The sequence below is a fragment of the Lepidochelys kempii genome, chromosome 2, assembly GCF_965140285.1.
Source record: "Lepidochelys kempii isolate rLepKem1 chromosome 2, rLepKem1.hap1, whole genome shotgun sequence".
Lineage (NCBI taxonomy): Eukaryota > Metazoa > Chordata > Testudines > Cheloniidae > Lepidochelys > Lepidochelys kempii.
Window position 1 is genome coordinate 187747014 of NC_136381.1, and position 17488 is coordinate 187764501.

Here is a 17488-nt window from a genome sequence, read left to right on the forward strand (position 1 = left end):
TCCCTCATATACTAGCAGGAATGTGAGTTGGTAGATGCAATAGCTTTCCCATTGTTTCCAACTGTATTTCCTTTTGTGTGATCCATGTTTCTTTTTTAGCTTCTCTAGAAAACATGACTTGCTTATCTTGAAGAGAGACTGAAGTACCTATCTATACTTGTTGCATGCAATTTCTCTTGCCCTAATGCTGACTTGAAAAACGGATACCATTTTTTATCTTCCAGCATCTCACTGGAATCACAAGAGCAGGAAGTTGCTTAAGAAAGGATATGAAACTCAGCCTGTACGTTGTATAAATTGAAGAAGAAATCCCTCTTTTTATTGTTGTGGTTTTATTTCCTGTTGCTATTCTCTGAAATAAGGAGGAAATACATCATCACACTATCCTAGTTCATTTTGAGTGCACTGACACCCACTGATCTAGTGGATGAGAAACTTGATTGGAACCTCAAGGTGCTGGATAGCTTAGGATAAAGGGGAATTTATACAGGAATAGACCCCTCCTCCCACTGAGTACCCCTTTGTTCGTTGGCCAGACAGATGCAAGTTGATTGGCTCTTGCTTTCTACAGTCACTTAATTAAACCCGGCCTGGGGTTTCTCAGACCTCTTTCATCATTTTTAGCCACTTGAGGCTGGTGTCCAGTGCAGATAATAGGCCAAAGAGCCAGCAACCAGAAAATAAGAGACATGTGATTTCTCTGGTGGACCCCAGGTCTATGGAAAAATGGAGATCTGGAGAGTAGGAACCCTCTTTGGTACCTTCATTCCCCTTTGGAGGAGGAAAAGGAGAGGATTCAGCAGAGGAAGATGAAACATTTGCATCGGCACTAGGGAGGCTACCCCGAGTATGGGCTATATGATAAATGCCCTGTGAACCCTGCACTGGATGCACCTAATGCCTGGCATGGGTAGATGGATAGATAGTGCCCTTCTTGGATGTGAAGTTTTAATAAAGTGGCCTGCCACTTAAAATCCATCCCCGTGTTTGTCCTTGTTCACCTGTGTCCCCTGATCAATAAGCAAGATCCTGCCCAGCTTTTCCAAACAGTGGTGGTGTGGTTCTGCTGTGTGGTGGAAGGGCAGGATGAGGAGGGCATACACAGGGAGACTCTGCTGTACCCTGTACCCAAGGATTTTAGTGGTTACTCCATTGCAGAATGAAGGCGGGGGAGGGCTAGGGATAGTGCAGGGTGGGCTAGAAGAGGAATGAGGAAGTAGCCAGGGGTTACTTGAGCATGGCCAGTTGCATCCTAATGAACTGAGAGTACAAAAGCTGGGAAAGATGCTGCAGCAATGGCCATGCTGTGATTCCAGTTCTCTCCCCCAGCCTGAAGAGATGGTTCCATGAACCTTGGTCCCCAGGGAGAATCCCTGTGCAAAGCCTGTTTATTCAGGGGTCGTGTAGTGGTTGAGGATTTGTTTCTGGGGTTGGTCTATAACAGTTGTTGGTTAATAATAGTAATTTATTTGTGAAAATGGGGCATGGGAAGGTGAGAAATATCACAAACTAAAGGCAAAATGGGTTCCCACAGTACACAACTGACCATTAGCTGGCTTAAGGAACATTCCATGTTTTGGGGGAGGCTGTGCAATTCTGTTTGCATGCTTTCACAAAGAATTCCTGAGCAACTAGTTTCCTGAGCCAGGATCTGTTCATTTTGTGCAGTGCTGATAAAGCCACATTTCTCTACCACAGATTGGTTGTAACAAATGTTCAGTGACCAGACGTTAAATTCGGACCTTTTGTTAACTAAGGGATCACTTGCAAAGTTACCGGTTGGTTTGTGGTTTAAATTGTTGTGGCTGGTTTTTGCAGTGTGACATACCAGAGTACAGTCCATACTAATAAGTAGCTGTGTCACCCCTGCCCTCTAACCTGGAGTGCCATTTAAAATGCTTTGCTGCTGTAGCTTCGAGTCTGGACTGCTCACAAACAGCCTCCAGCATGTAAGTCACTCCCAGCACACAGCCAACCAGGCACACCTTGGTTTTTTACCAGCCTGGGTTATTCTACAGGGTGACCCTAGCACCCCAATCCCAGATTTCCCCCCAGAAATGTATGTCCTTTATTGCCTAGCCCTCTCAGAGACGGTACAAATCTACTGAGTCCTTTATTCCTTTCAGGGACTAATTATGCACACAACTTGTTACCCCAAATGGAGTTACATGGATACTTCAGCTTGAACACACTGGATTAGATAAAACAATAAACAAGTTTATTAACTAGAGCAAGATTAAAGAGAGATATTGTGAGTGCAAGTAATGAGGCATAGAAGTCCGACATGGTTACAAGAAAAAATAAAGACAAAATGCTTACAGATGCCTAACTTAACTTTGCTTTGAATCTAACATAGTTTGTTTTCTCACCACATGCTTTCAGCAGTCTCACTGAACAAACTCTTTAGGTCAAGATCGCTCCCCTGGAGTCCAAAGGTTGCTTTCTTTGTCTCTTCAGATGCAGTGAATGTAATGGGTAGGGGCAGAGAGAGGCTGCTTTGGGATGTTTATCCCTCCTTTTTATGTTTTGACTCCCTCTTGAAAAACATTTCCATCTGAGACCCAAGAGACAAAGAGTCTATGTGGAAGGATGTTCCCTGCTGGCTTTTTCCAAGTGTTTTGAACTTCCTGTTTGCATTTAAGCAGTATACAGGGTAATCAAATTAAGTCAAGCACACATTCCTTCCTTTTTTTAGGATAGACCTGACTTCTGCCTGGACAGGACTGTGGGGTTTGAAACATGTGTTAATAACATCATACAGGGAATCTTATAACTTCACATACAATGTTGCTGTACGTATTTTACACTAGACCAGTACTGACCAGCAAATTGAGTTTTCACAAGATACCTTACAAGGTATACTTTGTACAAAGATTGTTACAATACTGTGTAGGGTGTGAACATGGGTTATATTCTATCTCTCACGTTACAATACAGTAAATATTTTTTTGTTCGGTGGAGTAGTGTTGGGAGAAGGAGCTTAGTATGATCAAAGGGATAATATTTACACACAAGAGTTTCCCAAAATGTCACCTTATAAGGAGCTTTTGCCTTGTTTAAATACAACTTATTTTGCAACTTATACTAAGTCAGATCAATTCTTGAGGCTATTTCTATGTAGTTTTAATTTTTGAAAAAGTTATAATTGGCAAAATCTGTCAGCCTGATGATGATTTTAAAATGTCAGATATAACGCTATACTTTCTGTAGAAGACAAAAACCACTGTTTACATATTAACATTGTATAGAGTTTTGTTACAAAAATGGTTACAGATACGTATGAGGATGTGTTGTTTTTTTTTTAAATTTTGGTGTAATAGTAATATATTTCCTTTTGTTATGTGTACAATACAGTTTTATATAGGAAATTGATAAAAACCTTTATAAACTTTTGTAGATTGGCAAATTAGCTAAAACTGAATGTCAGTTGTGAAAATCAAGAGATCAATAGATTTTTACATAGCAAGTTTGTTTTTTGAAAGGGAACTTATTAAAGCTTTCACATGGAATGTATTTTATTTTTATATGTATAATATAGGGAGAGGTAGGTTTCAGCATACCGGCTTGTACTATACAGAGTTTTATATTTTTCCACTGGAATTTCAGTAGTTACTTTGCAGAGCTGACTTTGGCACTGAAAATATTGTTGTTTTGCTCTGTATGACAACGACGAACAAGAACCATTTAAGATAATATAGGAGAGTAGACGTTGATATAGCGGAAATCATCTAACAAGAATGTAAGCTAAAAAAACTGAAATAGGTTGATGGCTTGTTGGCTGCAAATCCACTTTGCCAGCAGAATATAAAAGCTTACTAATACACAACTAGAATGACAGTTTAAACTAATGTATTTATTGGAAGTGTGGCTAAAGTTAGGAAAGATGCAAATACTGCATAGTTTTCAGTCACATTATGCCAATATCTTCCATTAATTCTTTCATGTAGTTTTGTCTATTCACATTTCTATGCAGCGTAAATTATAAGATGTAAGAAATTTATGACAAAGTCAGACTTAAAATTTTTAGCTGGATAGTTTGATTTATTGAAGCTAATGAAAGTGTCATTGCCTCAGAAGGGCAAATGAGTTTCATGTTGTCTTTCCCCTCTGATGCATACTGTTAGTCTGTATCCGCAAAAACAACGAGGAGTCTGGTGGCACCTTAAAGACTAACAGATTTATTTGGGCATAAGCTTTCCCACGAAAGAAAGCTTATGCCCAAATAAATCTGTTAATCTTTAAGGTGCCACCAGACTCCTCGTTTTTTTAGGTTCGTGTGTCATTTGAAGAAGAATGTAGCACTATTGTAACCCATGTAAAACCTGTGCATACACAAAATAAAAATAATCAGGGGTCTGATTTGATTCTGCCCCCCCCCCCCCGTTATTTATTAAAATGACTTGAATGCAGATTTTTCCAATATTTTTCCAATATTAATTCATCATGCTTTATATAGGAACTGTGTAAGTCTTCGCTGGCTGGACAAGTTGTCTAGTTTCACTGAAGCTTCGTAAATATCTTTTGCATTCTCTGCTGTAATGCTCTTTTGTAACTTCTTGTAGCAGGCTCCTAATCAGTAGTTCTTAAACATTTTAATGTCATCTTCTCTCAGAAGCTCCCAATCCTGTTCCCACACCTTCTAGTGAGTGATTATATGAAAATGTAATAACTGAACAATGTTTAAGGTGACCAGATGAAAATAACCTCACTCAGTGTTGAGTATATAATTGGTTACTTCCACCCATTTTGTATCTGTGCAGTCTATTTTCTCATATATGTTATAGAACTCAGTAATTATTCATACCATATATCCTATCATTGTCTGCTATTCCTACAGCTTGAATCTCTCCAGCTCATTTTGTGTTGGTGGGATGTTTTTTGTTTTATTTGGCTACCCTTCCTCTATTTTAGTGTCATCAGCAAATTTGATCATGGCTGAAATTAGCTCAAAGAGATGCCCAACAAAGAGACATGTTAGTAGACTGGCTTTATTTTCTGTGAAACAATGCAAACAGGCATATGTGTACAAGGGAACTCTGGGAGGAATATAAAGGCACTCAACTTGAAGTGATGCCTGCACAATTGAAACTTGATGGTATGGTGGGACCACCTTGTCTTTCAAATGTGTAGGCTTCTCGTTTATGCTAGAACCTCTTCAGACCACTGGCACATGTGAGAACCACTGCCCTAAATAACTTAGGTAGATATACTAACTGGTGTGTTTCCAGTGGGAATTTTTGGCACCCTGGTTTAGAATTAGTGCAGCTGCAGCAGTGCTAACACTGGGAAAAGACCTTGTCGAAACTGGGTACTAGTATTTTTTAAAATCATTTTTCCATATACCATTTTTCCATTAGTGTCCACAGTGGGGGTGGGGGAAGGGGACACGACCCAGACAGAGGAGCTTACAGGGGCCTGATTATTATGTACATTAGGCTATTTACACTGCCAGAGGGTAAATGAAACTCTGATCCTCTATGGTTTCAAGATGCTATGCTGGGTGGGTGTTCCTGCTAAATGGAATTTGTCAGTATGAAGACATTATGAAATGAAATTTATCCTTCAGTTCTAAGTACTCTATCACAGTTTTTCAACTGTGGCTAGGAGTGCTGAAGCCGGTTTTCCCGATCATAGCCATTTTTACTTTTGCACTTCTAAACAGAGGAATTATTAGACTCTGTGTAGGAAGGGCTAGTGCTCTGAAGAGATTTCTGACTACTCTGCTTACTCCACTTGAGAAATAGCCACACATATGGTTAGTGAAAGGCCTTGTCTGTGCTGGCAATTTTCAGAAAATTGGCCTAGGGCTGGTGGAAATGCTAATGTAGATGGGGCACAGGCATTTTTACGAGTGTCGTCTCACCCTATTTGTGTTTCTCATGATCTTGCACTATGTGGAATTCAGGGTCAAGCTAGACCATAAAAAGCAAGTGGTTTTTTTTTTTTTTAAACCTCATTCTTCTGTCTCCTATTACAAGAGGATTTAGTATATGGACTGTATGTGTCATAGGTCTTGCAGATAAAATTAAAGTTCTGTTAACTTGTGTTTACAAAGCGCCTTCTGTGTAATTAATTTCCTATATTGGAAAAATGCCAAGTCAAACACACTGGTAACTAACTGGCTGTTGAATCAGTAGAGGTGTATCTATTCATATTCCTCATTCCTAGAACAGCTTTGCTTCAAATAGCTTTTAACAATATAGGTTTTAAAAGCTCTTTCTGGTTTTCAGCCTTGCTGTGTCCCTGAGCAGTAGAATTCCAGAAGATGACTTCGATTTCTGAACACTGAACTTTGTTGCCTTACGTAGTTTAATAGAACCGGCATCTATTTGGCCTTTACCAAATAGATGGGGAGGGCACAAGGAGGACCCTTTACACAGATTTTACAAGCACCAGATATGATTCCAGCCCCCATGATTGCTCCCTTGCTAACTCCTCTGGGGATGCAGAGAAGGAAGGGGAGACTGAAACATGGCTTTACCTCTGCACCCCATGCACTGGCCCTCAAAGCAGGAACAACGCACAGAGCCAAGAAGAATGGAGGGTAGCATCAGATGGGTGCTCTCTGCATGCTGCAACCCCCGCCCGCAACGTAGAAGTCAGACTACGCCTATGGCAAAGAGGTGAAATGACCATATGACAATAACTATTGAAACTGTAGTTTCTTTTCCTGAACTATAGTCCGTTCACAAGAGTGTCAACAGGAGTGAAATCAGAACCTTTCACCTACAGGATAAGTACCACAGCTCCTGTTACATAGGTTCTTCTTCGAGTGCTTGTTCACGTCCATTGGAAACTTTTCCCCTTAGCGGCTCCCGTCGGGCCAGCGGGGCCCCCCCGAGTGGTGCCACTGCGCCGCGCATATATATATACCCCCGCCGGCCTGACCCCCTCCAGTTCCTTCTTACCATCCGTGGTGGCATTGGAACGTCTCTCTCTCCCTCGCTCTCTCTTGTAGAAGAGCAGTCCCTTAGCCTTTAGAGTAGCTGTTAACAGTTCGTTAACATACCTATTGTGGACACTTAAGTCATTATAGATTCATAGATATTTAGGTCAGAAGGGACCATTATGATCATCTAGTCTGACCTCCTGCACGATGCAGGCCACAGAATTTCACCCACCACTCCTAAAAATGACCTCACACCTATATCTGTGCTATTGAAGTCCTCAAATTGTAGTTTGAAGACCTCAAGGTGCTTTAGGTGCTTGGAGGCCTCCAGCACCCGCCCCAGACCGCAGGGCATGCTGCAGGCCCACGGTTTCAAGGCTTGCACCATGTGCCGCAAACCTATGCCAGTTAGTGACCCCCACAACTCGTGTCTACGTTGCCCTGGGGATGGACATCAAACTGAACTGTGTAGGATTTGCAAGGGCGTTTAAGCCAAGGACAAGAAAAGAAAGAGACTTTAGTCTAAAGCAACTGTTGATGGAGACCGCATTGCAGCTACTGGACCTGGAGTGCCCAACGCTGGCTCAAGCTTCCTTGGTGTGTAGTGCCCCAGAGCTGTTGAGAGACCTGGCACCGGCTAAGCACCGTAAACTGTCGGCCCCAGAGCACCATGCTAGGCCCTGGCACTGCTCGTCCTCCCCAGTGCGGCCCCCGGTGCAGCCAAAAGGAAGGCGCGGTTGTTCCCTGCACAGGAGGCCGGCACTTCCCAAGGCCCCGAGCGCGATAAGAGCGGGAAGGCCGTGGTACTGGCCCTGAAACCGGCGGTCTCGGCAGCACAAGCCCCACCTTTTGAGGCTGCAAAGGACCTCATCGAGCTGTCGGCATCGAGCCCCCTCCTGTATGGGGAGAACCCTCTGGCACCCATGCCTCGGGTGCCATCGAGGGGTAAGCCAGCAATGGTGTGCCTCTCGAGGACACCGTTCTGGCACTGCTCCCAGAGTTGGTCCCAGTCGAGTGCTGACTCCGCGGACTCATACTTGCCAGCGGCCCAGAAGGAGGTTGCAGCACTGGCAGTGGGTCGCCATGAAGAAGCACCGGAAAGACCATGCCGCTCTCCGGCACCACCCAGAGACCGGCACCGGGAGGAGTTGAGACGGCTTTCGCCAGAGGACTCCTGCAGACGATCCCGGTCCAGGGAACCCTGGTCCCAGTCCCAGGGATACCGGTACTGCCCCCAATCAGCCAGGACACGCTCGTTCTCCCGCGGGCGCTGATCATTGGCACCGCCATGGCCTTCGCGATTGGCATTGCTGCAGTCCAGCACCGCTATAGCTTCTTGCACTGGGCCCCAGACAGCAGGGACCCTCAGGGGAGCTGGCAACCCCAATGGGGGACGCCAGGTCATAGGCCCAGGGGGTCCAGAAAGGCCAATCAGGAGTACCAAGAGGCCCCATACAGGGCAAGTTACTCGGTGCAGTGGTCCTGGGCGGTAGGTCCTCGTTCCTCGCCGCTCTGTCGTGAGGCTCTCCTCCTCTGGGACCTTTGCATAGCCCATGCAATTCACCTCAAGGTGTCCAATCTCCCGGAGGTACGAAACGAGCTGGCGGACTCCCTGAGCAGGTCATACTGCATGCACGAGTGGACGCTCGGGGCGGACGTCGTACTTTCGCTCTTCCGCAGGTGGGGGTTTCCCCGGGTAGACCTGTTTGCCACCAGGACCAATGCCCAGTGCCTGCGGTTCTGCTTGTTCCAGGGCCGCAGCCCGGGCTCGTTTGTGGACGCGTTTGCGATCCCGTGGAGGGGACTTGATGTATGATGCCTTCCTCCCGCTCCCCTTGGTGCACAAGGTCCTACTCAAGGTGCGCAGGGACAGGGCAACGGTGATCCTCATCGCCCCAGCCTGGGCCTGCCATCACTGGTACACATCGCTTCTAGAGCTGTCAGTGGAGGCCCTAGTAGTCCTGCCCCTACACTGGGACCTCATTACACAGGACTTGTCCACCCCGACTTACAGTCACTGCACCTGACGGCACCTGACGCCCTGGAGAGCCAGTGCTCCCTTCCAGTGCAACAGATTCTCCTTGGTAGTAGAAAGCCCTCTACCAGGGCGGCCTATATGGCCAAGTGGAAAAGGTTCTCATGTTGCTGTGAACCCTGACAGGTGCGGCCGTGCCAGGCCCCGGTGCAGGCCATTCTGGAGTACCTCCTGCACCTCAAGCAGCAAGGACTAGCCCCGTCCTCACTCAGAGTGCACCTGATGGCCATCTCCGCCTTCCATCCGGGGTTCTTGGGGGGCTCGCTGTTCGCCCACCTGATGGTGGGATGGTTCCTTAAAGGGTTGGAGAGGGTGTTCCTGTACTCCCGCCTACCAGTCCCTCCATGGAACCTTAACCTGGCCCTCTCTAAACTCATGGGACCCCCTTTCGAGCCCTTCGCTTCCTGTTCCCTCCTCCACCTTTCCTGGAAGGTGGCATTTCTGGTTGCCATTACCTCGGCCAGAAGGGTGTCTGAACTGAGGGCCCTCACCCCTGTGCCACTGTATACAGTATTTCACAAGGACGAGGTTCAGCTCTGGTCGCACCACAAGTTCCTCCCTAAGGTGGTCTCCCAATTCCATTTGGGCCAGGTCATTTGTGTGGTTCGAGCGCTGGTATGCTATTTGGAGTGCACCAAGCCCTTTCGTAAATCTGCGCAGCTGTTTGTGGCTGTAGCCGAGAGGATGAAAGGCTTCCCAGTGTTGGCGCAGCGGATTTTGACTCGGATTACAAGCTGCATCCGGGCGTGCTATGAGCTCGCAGGTGTTCCAGCTCTGGCGGTCATGGCCCACTCGACCAGGGCGCAAGCGACTTCCACGGCATTCCTGGCACAGGGCCCGATCCAGGAGATCTGCAGAGCAGCCACCTGGTCCTTGGTGCACACCTTCATGACCCACTACGCGGTCAACCAGCAGGCCAGAGAGGACGCGGCGGTTGGCAGAGCGGTCCTCCGAGCAGTTGTTCCATGACTCCTGCCCTCTTCCAGAGGTCAGCTTGTGATTCACCTAATGTGGAATGGACATGAACAAGCACTCGAAGAAGAAAAAACGGTTACTTTCTCGTAACTGTTGTTCTTCGAGATGTGTTGTTCACGTCCATTCCACCACCCACCCTCCTACCCCTCTGTCGGAGTTGCCGGCAAGGAGGAACTGGAGGGGGTTGGGCCAGTGGGGGTATATATGCACGGCGCAATGGCGCCACTCAGGGGGCCACTGCACCGTCCCGATGGGAGCCGCTAAGGGGAAAAGTTTCCGACGCTCGTGCATGCAGCAGGCGCACACCTAATGTGGAATGGACCTGAACAACACATCTCGAAGAACACCAGTTATGAGAAAGTAAGTAACCGTTTTTTTCAAATATGCAAGCAAACAAACTGTATGTGTATCGGAGGAGTAAGATTAACAGTTGTCAGTAATTTCATTTGCATACTAAATGTACTACTTTATGCCGTTTGTTTTATAGCTCTGTCTAGAGAGTAAAGCTTAATATTTTAACTGAAGTCCCCTTAGGGTTTTCGCTGGTCAAAGTTGCTTGTCAAAAAGTAGTGATCTGGATAAATTCCGCCCAAGAGCTGGAGAGCTAATGGCTGTTTTGGCTGCAGAGTCAGTAAGGTTAGCCTTTAAAGTGCTTTTAGGAACTGTTATTTGTCATTGATTGCAGGATATGCTGATCTGAAAGTGTGCTGCTTACAACTAATACTCTGTTTGGGATCACACAAGGTTGTAGATATTTCACTGATGTCATTAATATATCCATACACCAGCAATACGCCTGTATGCTATTTTGTATTCAATTTATTTCCAGCCTTCTACAGTACACCTTGCCTAACCTGTTAGTAGGTTTGATCCTACGGGGAAAGAGTAGGTGGATTCAGCTGACTCATTATTGCAGTGGGTGCATTATTCCACTTAGGCATCAGAGAGGTGGTGGTGACTTTCGACAGAGAGTGAGGACTAGGGTGCGGGGTGAACCGTTCTGAGGGAGGTACCCAGGTAACAGTTACAGCTGGGGAAATGAATTTTTTCTTCTTTTTTTAACTTTGGCAATAAAGCCAAACCTAAGTATAAGCACCCTTTATTAGAGGGCCCTCTGAACTTTATTGGGAGTGTTCAAGTTGGAGTCTCCAGGAATTTAAGATTAATCTTTAATTAAAGATTGTCATGTGATGAAACGTCCAGGAATATGTCCAACCACACTTGCTAACCGTGCTGTTTAGATACATTTCAAAATCCCACTAGGTGCCTGCCTGCATCTTTAGGTGCCTAACTGTCATTGAAAAACAGGCCCTCGCTATTCTAGTAATGGGAGTCGTATATGTACCTAAGGTTTTATATACTTAATATTGCTCACTGCTGTCTGTTATGTAAATTAACAATCATTGTTTAGCTCAGAATATGTAGAGATAATGAACAGACGTAATGTAAAATCAATATTTAATCTTCGATATCTTCTGTATGAAGAGCCTGATCTTGCTAACTTGATTCATAGGCCTAATCCTCATTCACGTGCATAGTTCTCCATGCATATGAGGGACTACTCATACAAGTAAGGAATACTCCTTTGAGTAAGGCTTTGTAGCATCCAAGTCTGCAGAATTTGGGCATGGTGACAGGAGTTATTGCAGATATTTTGAATATAGTGTGCCCTTTAGTAAGAAAATATTTTACCTTATCAAAAACAATAAATAATCAAGGGTGCCAGCCATAAACATTCTGGCTAAAAACCTTATTCGATATTAGGTTTCCAGTAAAGAGGTTTGGATAAATTATCTAGTATAAGTAAGAAAAGCCTTTTATTTTTATTCATTAAAAGTTTACAAACCTTCAGAGAGACAAGGTTGGTGAGGTCATATCTTTTTACAAACCTGACGATTATACTTACGATATACATCAGCTGAGGCTTTGCCTCTGTAATATTTGAGGCAGAATGGGGGGTGCTACAGAGCTACAATGCAATTAAAAATTGTATTGTAGACTAAACCTAACTGTGTTTCTGTATCAAGATTTCACCCCCGGGCTGGCAAAGGCTTTGGCTTTGTTGGAGGGACATGCTTGTAACTAGTTTAGTGGAACTAAACATGTCGTCATATCTAGATTCTCTGAGGTACAGTTGCCATGTAGGCAGGGTCAAAATCTAAGTTGTAAGTAATGGTATTTCTGTTCATGTTTTTTGTTTATTACTGTGTTTATTACTTCCACAAATTTAAATAAAGCTTGCAGACAAATGCCACACGAGAATAATAGTCAAATGTCGTAGACTGCTAACAATGTGCAGTAGGAAGATATTTGATATGCTATTGCTGTAAGGAAATACTAAATTGTAAATGATACATGTCAAGGCTCTCCGTGTTGGTAGCACAGTGTTGTAGTTTAAAATTTGTTTTTGGCGCTAGAAGGGAATTATCATACTTTTTCAGTTTCTATAGCAACATGATAAATGTTATAGAACTCTGCTTGGTTGTGTTGACCCGTTCGTGGGTCTGCCTGGAGTGATATGACTCCATATCCTAAATGTGCTCATCTTTGACTCTTTCTTGGAAAATTAGGGTTACTATTCCGCCTTTTGAAGTTTGTTGATTTCAAAGCTACTTTGGCAATTAAAGGAGGCTTTTTCTACAGGCAACATTTATAATAATGTATTTGTATAAGAGATGATAATGTGTCAAAAAAAGGGAGCCATTATGTTTAGCTGTTGCCTTCCTTATATAGAAGACATTAAACAAAACAACATACCCCAGAAATATTCCAAGGGAAATAAATAGATAATTACATTAAAGTGATATTGATGTGAAGCCGAACTCACTGATGTCAGTTGTTTTAATTAAGAGTAAATCAGGGTAAGTGGCTAGTCTTTGTCTGTATTTTTTTTAAATTATATCTAGTTTTAGCTATTTTGGGGACCCTCATATGGAGAAGCCACAGACCTTGGTGAGGTTGGTTTCTAATCATCATCAGAGGCAGGGCCAACAGCAGCACTAAGATGCAGCACCAGAAGATGGGGAAGTGGAGGAGGGCTGCAGGAGTGATCAGCTGGCTTGTTCTGTTGAGGCCAGTGCTGAGCTCACCACTGCTATCTGTGTTTATATTTTTAAAAAACTTATTCCTAAATCCTTTCTGAAACCAGGAACTAGAGTAATAAGTGGTGGAAGGAAATAATGTTTTATCATTAGGTAAAAATAAACTATTTGTTAATTTTCCCACTGGTTTGCACCTTGTTAGTCATCGCCAAATCCCACTGTGACTTGCTTTGCACAGAAGTATGTGATTCCACAAAGTGCAAGGCAGAGGAGATTCACGTCATTAATGTTTAAATTAGGAAGGGTAAAATATGAAGTGTTGTGCTGGCAGCAGAGAAAGTCATAGGAAATAAAAGAGGACTTCTTAATGTGGGGAGGTGCAGGCTGAGAGCAGCCTAAGATATCCAAGGGGTAGAGATTCCTTAACTCTGGAAACTCCTCCTCTGAAGTAAAGCAATGGATCATTTACATAGCTTGCAAAGGACTGGCCTTTAGCAGCCCCTAAGTTACTCAGGAGAGTACAGGTCTCTAGATGGGGAAAGGCTAGGTTGAGAACACCTATCCATTTACAACTTCCTGGATTAATTTTAAGACTTTTTCTGCTTCTTAGGAGCAGTTTCAGATGGAGGAAACCAGAATGAGTAATGTTTTTTTAAATGAACTGGTCTAGTGGTATAGTATACAATTTGCAGTTACTATGCATTTGTCTGTGTAGCTAAGATTACAATAAACTCATGATTGGTAAGGGGGCTGCCTAGTCCCACTATGATGATTAGCTGAGCTGAAAGAGTAAGCAGCCAATTAAACTACAGCTTTCATCCAATCCATTTTTATAGATTTATTGCTTAACTTTCAGCATAAGAAATTGTCTGCCCCACTCCTTCAGCAATAATTTAGTTCCCCCATTGAGAGTAAACTATCCCACAAGTATCCTTCCTATTAGTCTGTAAATAACTTGCATTATTTTGGGGTGAAATGTAGCTAACTGAAGCCAGTGAGTGGAGGAGGAGGAACTGCCCAAAGACATGCTGAAAGTGTAGTCAGGTAGGTAGTAGGAAAACCACGAGAGGACACTATTATGAAAGCCACAAAACAACCAGATGAAGGCAAAGGGTAGCTGCAGAAAGGTTGAAGAGGATGGGATATGGGTCAAGAGATATGGCAAAGAAGAGAATCTGGCAAGAGCACTTTCAATAGATTGGTGAGGGTAGAAGCCAGAATGAAGTGGATCTAGGATAAAGTTAGAGGATTTGGAAACCGACTCCCTATGTTGTGCCCGCAAAATTTGCCCATGTACCTATTGTGTGCATATAACAGGTAACTGCAAATACTAATTTTCCTTTTATGGTTGTCACTTACATTGCCACTTGAGAAATTTTGACTCAATATGTGCTCATGAAGGTCTCGATACAGGGACATAAGTGCATGCTTAGTTAGTCCATAGTCAGGATACCAGTTAAGCAAAACCTTAAGCATGCATTTAAGACCCAGAGACTGATCAGAGAAACCTGTCTTCACATATCTTGTAAAACAAGTTAGTCTATGTCCTATTTGTAGTTGCTGTACACTTGTCTCTGCATCTGAGATTAGAATAGGTCCCTAAATGTTTTTCTGAACTGAACAATAGACTGGGTTGTTATGTGATAAAATGACTTTAATAAATCATGTAGCAGCCTGTCCTTTCATGGTTGAAATGAATTACGCTAAATCAATAAGATATTCAAATGTGTCTCTCTTTATTACTTTAATCCCTGGACTCTTATGGTTGTTACAACGTGTAGAAGCAGCATGACTCAAATGTATTTTTGCTGTGATACTAATTAAAAATTAGAATGCAGAAAATATCTTAATCTGATCCATTGACCAGTGTTCAGGCTCCATGATAAAAAATATGGAAAATTCTTTCCATCTCTCTTTGATATATTTCTATGAACAATTAATCTCTGGGTGGAGCTGTATATTAGTGAAGAGCTCAAATACAGTGAGCTTGGTCCTTCATGGAGGTCCACTGGGTTTACGCTGGTGCGATTCACTGGAGTTACAATAGTATAGAATTGTTCCGAATTTTTTTGGTTATTTCAGTCAGAAGCCTGTGATAAACGTTGGAGAACAGTAATTGCTAATGGAGTTGGCTCTCTCAATATGTTCTCCTAGACAGGGAAGGTTGGAGATTGCCTAACTAGGAAGATTGTTCATCTTTTTTTTTTTTTTTAAAGCAACTGGGAGACTAGAGCATACTTAAGGGTTGCCAGTAACATGTATTCCTGACCAGAGGCTTATACAAATCGAATAAAGAGATGAGAAATTCTTATTTGGCTTTCATCATACATTAGGGACAAGGAACCCATCTCATAGGACCTCCTTGTGCATTCACGCCCTCTGATGATGAAATTGGGTGAAAATCAGGAAAAGTGAGCATTTGCTACGTTCTGCATTTACATTGTGTCTCTGGAACAAGAGAGATTATCACAAATCCCCACCATTGTATCTGAGAAGATGATTAAAGACTCCTTGAATCGGGAACCATTCAGATATTGAAGCCTTCATGAGGTAGCCTGTATTATTCCGGAGAAACAACCCAGACAAGTTCTGCTGTTTGAGACTTTATAGATGGCATTGCAGAGGAAAAGGGACCTCTTAATCTCTCTCAGAGCCATTGCATAAGAATGGAAAAGCTTAATATGATGCCGTGTGATAGATATGGTAATTTCCTGTGATATCTTTGGGAGATCTTACTAGTTTATTTATCACTGTGGGCTGGGGGTTGTACAAATTCCTTGGGGTAGAGGGACCACAGCTGTTCAGGAACTAAGAACAATGAGAAGTGATTGGGCAGATTCATTCGGGTTATACTATCTCCCAAGAAGCATCACCACCTGGAGAAGCTCGTATGTACTGGTTCAGCCTGGATTCACGAGAGACCAGCAGACAAAGAAAGGACTTTTGGATAAGTAGCCTGAGTTTAAACTGACTTGGGGCCTTTGTTCTGATCCAGCAAATGGAGAGGACCTTCTGTCCAAGAGGAGAGCCCCAGTCCTTAAAGAACGATTGTAAGGACTGACATCAACCAGAGCCTTTGTTGCAATGGGGTGGGAGTGATCTTTGGTAAAGTTATTAGCATGCATTTAGTTTCTTTTATTGTTTTTTTTCTGTAATGTTTTTACCTTAAGAATAAATGTACTTGCTTAGAAAGAGCTGGGTGGTAACTTATAACTGTGGGCAGTTGTACTGTTTATAGCCGTAGAGGAGAAATCAGTGCAAGCCTGCTGAGGCAGTCTGAGTTGCTGGGGAACTCAGTGTAGGCAGGGAACTGTGCAGCCTGGAAATATTCTGGTCAGGAGGGAGAGAGATGCAGCTCTCTACCTGAGAGAGATGATGGTTTGGGAGCCTTAGTAGGTTCCGTTGCTGGACCATGGAGAGCAAATACAAGTGCAGTTGCTCTGAACTGTGACATCAATCTCCTTCTGTCCTGCTGTGCATTGACACGTGAACACTTCATTTTGAAGGTTCTGCTCTAAATGAGCAAACCATTTGATTGTGGGGGAGCAGCTAGATAGAAAACTGTTCATTGGTTAGTCACGTTATATCTTTTTAGTCCTAGTACCTACTTAATATGTTCCTAAAACTATAGCAGATTATGAGTTTAAGAAACCAATCTGTGTCCTGTGTACAAAAATAAAATAGTTATGTATGATTTTAATAGTCATTCTAGAAATATGGTGAAATTTAATCAGGAGTTGATTAAAAGCTTTCTTGCTGCTGATTGCATCCATCCTGTCACTCAAGTAGATGTAATCCTATAGCATATTCTTTTTTTAAAGCTAAAGAGAACAGACTTGAATCAATATTATTTGATTGACAGCAGGAATTGCATCTCCTGATAACTTCGCTTAATTTATTTGATTTTTTTTAAGTTCCTGGACTCCTTACAGAAAACTGGTCAAATTCTTCTGTTACATGTGTGTAACGTCACTGCAGTTATGAGATCAGAGTCTTTCTCAGTATATTCCCCCAGTTGAGAAAGCACTAGTTCTTGTTCACTCCTGTGGAAAGTCACCTAAAAATCTAGATGCATTTTATATGTTGTCTATTGTTTATGTATTTTTATGGTTATTAGTTATTGCATTAATTCAGAAGGGCAGAAAGTAACATCCATGTTTCAAAATAGGCCATTGTTGAAATATATTTTATTTAAAAAAAAATTGTTTCAGCAACGGTGGATTTATCACATTTTCCCCTTTCCTATTCTACTCATTCCAGTTCTTGACAACATTCCTTTATTAACTGCATAGAGCAGAGGTGGGCAAACTACAGTCCATGGGCCACATCCAGCCTGCGGGACAGTCCTCCTGGCCAGGGAGGCTTGCCCCCTGCTGTTCCCCCTCCCCTGCAGCCACGCCACCGCACGGGCAGTGGGGCTGCGAGTTCCTGCCGCTCTGAGCAGCATGGTAAGGGGGCGGTGGTGGCGCATGTGGCATTGGGGGTGTTGAGTAGGGGGTACTGGGGGGCAGTCAGGGGACAGGGAGCGGTTGGGGATGAGGAATGGGG

General features: G+C 43.5%; 1 protein-coding gene across 7 annotated transcripts in view; it reads left to right on the plus strand.

Annotated features, from left to right (window-relative positions):
- The window catches only part of MYRIP (myosin VIIA and Rab interacting protein), a 348446-nt gene that overhangs the window by 26972 nt on the left and 303986 nt on the right, over positions 1-17488 (plus strand). The gene's annotated exons all lie outside the window — the stretch shown is intronic.